The 6,221-nt window shown below is 43.5% G+C and overlaps 1 pseudogene; it reads left to right on the top strand.

Annotated features, from left to right (window-relative positions):
• Positions 1 to 4,159: 4,159 nt before the first annotated feature.
• LOC123481035 lies at positions 4,160 to 4,970 on the top strand (annotated as a pseudogene).
• Positions 4,971 to 6,221: the final 1,251 nt, after the last annotated feature.

The raw sequence follows: 6,221 nt of genomic DNA, 5'->3' as shown, positions 1-6,221 counted from the left end.
TCTACCTTTGTCTAATTTCTCTCTGCCTCCTTCTTTCCACTCCTCTCCTCTTTTGACCTCACCCTCTCACCGTCCCCCCCTACTCACAAGGCAGACAATACGCTTGACCTCATCTTTACTAGATGCTGTTCTTCTACTAATCTCACTGCAACTCCCCTCCAAGTCTCCGACCACTACTTTGTATCCTTTTCTCTCTCGCTCTCCTCCAACACTACTCACTCTGCCCCTACTCAGATGGTAATGCGCCGTCGCAACCTTCGCAAGCTCACAGAACAGGGCTCCGGGCAGCCAAGCGGAAATGGAGGAAAACTAGACTCCCTGCGGACATGGCATCTTTTCACTCTCTCCTCTCTACATTTTCTTCCTCTGTTTCTGCTGCTAAAGCCACTTTCTACCACTCTAAATTCCAAGCATCTGCCTCTAACCCTAGGAAGCTCTTTGCCACCTTCTCCTCCCTGCTGAATCCTCCTCCCCCTCCAGCCCCCTCCTCCCTCTCTGTGGATGACTTCGTCAACCATTTTGAAAAGAAGGTTGACGACATCCGATCCTCGTTTGTTAAGTCAAATGACACCACTGGTCCTGCTCTCTCTGCCCTACCCTATGCTTTGACTTCTTTCTCCTCTCTCTCTCCAGATGAAACCATTTCCGGAGACCTTCTCCCTTACCTCACCTCGCTCATCAACTCATCCTTGACCGCTGGCTATGTCCCTTCCGTCTTCAAGAGAGCGAGAGTTGCACCCCTTCTCAAAAAACCTACACTCGATCCCTCCGCTGTCAACAACTACAGACCAGTATCCCTTCTTTCTTTTCTCTCCAAAACTCGTGCCGTCTTTAGCCAACTCTCTTGCTATCTCTCTCAGAATGACCTTCTTGATCCAAACCAGTCAGGTTTCAAGACTGGTCATTCAACTGAGACTGCTCTTCTCTGTGTCACGGAGGCTCTCCGCACTGCTAAAGCTAACTCTCCTCTGCTCTCGTCCTTCTAGACCTATCTGCTGCCTTTGATACTGTGAACCATCAGATCCTCCTCTCCACCCTCTCCGAGTTGGGCATCTCCGGCGCGGCTCACTCTTGGATTGCATCCTACCTGACAGGTTGCTCCAACCAGGTGCCGTGGCGAGAATCTGTCTCCGCACCACGTGCTCTCACCACTGGTGTCCCCCAGGGCTCAGTTCTAGGCCCTCTCCTATTCTCGCTATACACCAAGTCACTTGGCTCTGTCATATCCTCACATGGCCTCTCCTATCATTGCTACGCAGACGACACACAATTAATCTTCTCCTTTCCTCCTTCTGATAACCAGGTGGCGAATCGCATCTCTGCATGTCTGGCAGACATATCAGTGTGGATGTCGGATCACCACCTCAAGCTGAACCTCGGCAAGACGGAGCTGCTCTTCCTCCCGGGGAAGGACTGCCCGTTCCATGATCTCGCCATCACGGTTGACAACTCCGTTGTGTCCTACTCCCAGAGTGCAAAGAGCCTTGGCGTGACCCTGGACAACACCCTGTCGTTCTCCACTAACATCAAGGCGGTGACCCGATCCTGTAGGTTCATGCTCTACAACATTCGCAGAGTACGACCCTGCCTTACACAGGAAGCGGCACAGGTCCTAATCCAGGCACTTGTCCTCTCCCGTCTGGATTACTGCAACTCGCTGTTGGCTGGGCTCCCTGCCTGTGCCATTAAACCCCTACAACTCATCCAGAACGCCGCTGCCCGTCTGGTGTTCAACCTTCCCAAGTTCTCTCACGTCACCCCGCTCCTCCGCACACTCCACTGGCTTCCAGTTGAAGTTTGCATCTGCTACAACACCATGGTGCTTGCCTACGGAACTGTGAGGGGAACGGCATCTCCGTACCTTCAGGCTCTGATCAGTCCCTACACCCAAACGAGGGTATTGCGTTCATCCACCTCTGGCCTGCTGGCTCCCCTACCTCTGCGGAAGCACAGTTCACGCTCAGCCCAGTCAAAACTGTTCACTGCTCTGGCACCCCAATGGTGGAACAAGCTCCCTCACGACGCCAGGACAGCTGAGTCACTCACCACCTTCCGGAGACACTTGAAACCCCACCTCTTTAAGGAATACCTGGGATAGGATAAAGTAATCCTTCTACCCCGCCTTACCCCACCCCCCCAAAAATTAAAAAAGTAAAGTGGTGGGTGTCCCACTGGCTATCATAAGGTGAATGCACCAATTTGTAAGTCGCTCTGGATAAGAGCGTCTGCTAAATGACGAAAATGTAAATGAAAATGATACAGACAGCTCAAGAGGTAGGCTTAGATATGCAGAAAAATACTGAAATGTAATCTGGCATCTTATGATAATATCATGATATTTGTGTATTAATTATGATGCCATGATATGTGCCTGTATTGATGATGTGGGTTATGTACTGTGTTGTAATTTAGAACAATAGACATATAGAATAGAATTAGGTGTAATGATTATGGCTCTAGATTGCAGGAAAAAGCTGTTTCAGGCGTTTGAAAAAGACTAAATTCTACAACTAATCACCTCCCTCCATCCTCATGTACTTCGTGGCCCCTCTAAAATAATATGAGTCAGAAGCATTTATTCTAGTGTCAAAATTGACTACAAAGTGTAAATTGGATAATTTTGGTCATAAAGTCAGTCTTGTCCAAAACGGAGTTTGGTAAGTGACTGCGTCATGACATACTTGAGGGTTTGTTTTGAATTACATTTATGTCAACAATTCATGCTCTCTTTTGCCTATTAACATGTGGTGACACTGTGTTTTCTGAGAAAAGACTGGGCGAGTTCACTTTGCATGAGACATCTCCTTAGGAGTACCAATGGAATGGTTGAAAATGAGCAAACCCCCTGCCCACCTGGGGCCCCGGGTCACGCACAAAGAACTCACTCACTGGAATGTCTCCTAGACAAGACTTGTGGTTAGGACTTGCCCTTGCTCTGGAAATAGCTACTCTAGTGAAAATGGGCTTCCATCAAGTTTTTCAACAATCTTGGGCAGATGGCCAGGATATGGATTACATACGACTAGTTTCCACTTGGGCTATCAACAGTAAAACCTGAGACTGGTGTGTTGTTGGTAAGTAGCTAAGTTTTGTTTATAGCTAGCTATCTAACTAGCTACATGTCATTATTTGATAGCCTAGTATCATAGAGGATTAGCCTATGATACTGTGATGTAACTAGCTAAATACATAGTCTCTCTCTAACGTGTAATGTGTTGAGGAAGATTTACATAGATAACGTTGCACCTGAAGACAGGTTTGATCTCTGCTAGCTAGCTCATAATCAAGCAAACCTGACAACATGTTTGAAGCATGTTGCCAGCTTGCTTTCAATAAGCAACTGTCCTTTTTTGTTGTGATTGAATGGCAAAGACACACCCAAGACAACTCATTTGCCTTCAGTTGTGGCCGCTAGTATTTCTTAATGAGCATTGATGAAAAATGAGGCCAAATCGGCAAATACAGTCACCCTTTAAAAACAACATGTTCATTGAAATAGTTTAAAAATCAAGCAAATATTGTAAATGTGGCCAGTGGGCTCTCTGTCCTCTTTGATGGCACTTAAAGATGAAGGGCTGGTGTTTCTTGACTTTTCATTGAGTGATGCATAAACATTTTTTCCCTCTCAAAGCAGCTATTTGTTATTTACTTAAGATCTACAGTATAGGTTGAAAATAACCTTGTTAGGATAAAATGTGTGTTGATCACCAGCCACCTATTACTCTGAAAAGGAACTGAGCCAAACCAAGCTCTACTTGCTGAAATGATGATAACCATGCCAAGAATAGGAAGTTGGTCTACATACTCTCAGCTGAGACTCTCTCTCTAGGTAGCGGCAGGTAGCTTAGTGGTTAAGAGTGTAGTGCCAGTAACCGAAAGGTTGCTGGTTCTAATCCCCGAGCCGACTAGGTGAAAAATCTGTCGATGTGCCCTTGAGCAAGGCACTTAACCCTAATTGCTCCTGTAAGTCGCTCTGGATAAGAGCGTCTGCTAAAATGTAAATGTACTTGTTGTTGTATTGCTGGGTTCTTGTAATCCAGTGAGGGGTTACATAATGAAAACCTACACAATTGATTGCACAAAAAATATCACCATCAACATGAAAGTACTCTGTGATCATAGGAACCTCAAAGCCATACCAACTGACTTTCCACCTAAAGTGAGATTTTTAGACATTTCGTAAAATGACATTTCAAAGATCAAACAATAGTTTTTAACATTTCTATCAATCCTGAAAGTTCAATATGTTCGGCAACCAAATCTCTCATGTAGACGATGGGGCTTTTTCAGACTTGGTGGCTCTAGAGGAGCTGAATCTTGGTATGAACAAACTCACCTGTCTCTCAGACCACACGTTTCATAGCCTGGACAACCTGTTAGTGCTAACACAAAAATCCATCACAACCATCACCCCATCATCCAATTCAGTTCCTCTCCTGTTTAAAAGTAGTAGGCTTAAATAACAACAGGCTGAGACATATCAAATATGTTAAGTCCATCTTCCAATTACCACAACAGCAGGAGTTGGATATTAGTGACAACTTATTTAACTATTTTCAGTCATCAAAATATCAAAGACGTCCACAGGGCTGAGAAAGCTGGATGTATCTGGGAATCATTTTAATATCTTCAGCATCACAGCCAATGTTTTTCCTCACCTTCAGACATTACACCTATCCTTCTCTGGCCCATGTGTAAATGGAAGCATGGAATGGGATGTTCCAGACAGATATTTTCTAAGGAACGTGTCCAGTCTTGACTTGAGCTGGATCCACATGTCTATAGAGATGATGAGTATGGTACTGCAGAGCCTCAACTCATTAGTAAACCTGAAACTGAATCATACAGGTGAATATAAGCCTGAACCTGTATGTTTCAGGTTCACTAATGAGTTGAGGCTCTGCAGCACAATACTCATCATCTCTACAGACATGTGGACCCAGCTGGGTCTCACGGGCAAAACATTTTAGTGGCCTCCCTCTTGACGGCTGAGAGAACAATTTAAAGTTTTTAAGTACATTTCCTGCAATTCTATGAAATATTCCATGGGGCATAGAGAAAATATTTCCGTTTTAAAACAAGTTTTCTGCAATTCTACACATTTTGCCATGGGGTGGAGAGAACATTGTGCAATTATAAAACAACTTTCACGCAATTCTACTATTTCTGGCATGGGGTGGACAGAAGAAATTTCAGTTTTACAGCAAATTTCCTGAAATTCTACACATTTTGCCCTGACTTATGCCAAGGCCTCTGGGCAGGTAATTCGGCCATTCTTACTACAAGTTTAGATAGCTGGCTAAACTAACTTACCAATTTAAAAAAAAAATTGCTGACATGGGCTAATTGAGTGAGTGTCAGTGACTGAGATAACAAGAGGATAACTGCTGATGCACAACCAAATTTCGAAACTGCACCTTGTGTTTTTACTACTGTAACTCTGACAATTCTATAATATCATTTTCTGATAAGTCCAACTCAGTCATCTGTATGCATGGTTGCAGCAGTTCCTCAGAGACAATAGTGAAGTCGTTATATTTCAGGTGTCCTCCAAAATTATATTATAGAATTGTCTGAGTTATCTTTCAGGTCAATTAAACAGTTAATACTGTTACTGGGTAAAAACATCCTGTCTTCTGTGCCAAATGCCACAAGGAATTTCCCTACTTTGGAAATCCTGGATCTCAGTGGCAATAGGATCATTAAATTAGGCTGTTCAGATTTTGCCAATCTCACAAGATTTACAGAACTCTATCTTGACTTCAATGAAAACATGAACTTTGAAGGATGTGTTTTCCAGGATTTGGGAGCTTTAAAGCCCCTGGCCCTTGGAAACAACCTAATCCTGGCCTTGGATGGTGCTTTCAATTAGTATTTGCTAAAACTGGAGTGCTTGAATCTGAAATCTGAAAGTTCCATTGTAAAAGACTCCAAGCTTTTGGATTTATCTTATAATCAAATTGTCAACCGGTAATATAATAATAATAATAATAATAATAATAATAATAATTGGGACATACAGTACATAGTGCTTTTCAATGACCCAAAGTCGCTTTACAATTGTAGAAACTAAACAAAAAACTGAGATCAAAACAAGACAATGCCAGATTAACAGCAGGAAGAAACCAAAATATAAAACAAAGAGGGAAGGGCTTAAAGAAAAGGAAAATAGTGTGATGTGTCAGTGTATGAGTGAGCGAACAGGTGTTATGTGTGTGTGT

Source organism: Coregonus clupeaformis, chromosome 19 (genome assembly GCF_020615455.1).
Source record: "Coregonus clupeaformis isolate EN_2021a chromosome 19, ASM2061545v1, whole genome shotgun sequence".
Taxonomy (NCBI): domain Eukaryota; kingdom Metazoa; phylum Chordata; class Actinopteri; order Salmoniformes; family Salmonidae; genus Coregonus; species Coregonus clupeaformis.
The sequence above is the reverse complement of the archived record's forward strand: the minus strand, read 5'-3'. Positions and strand labels throughout refer to the sequence as shown.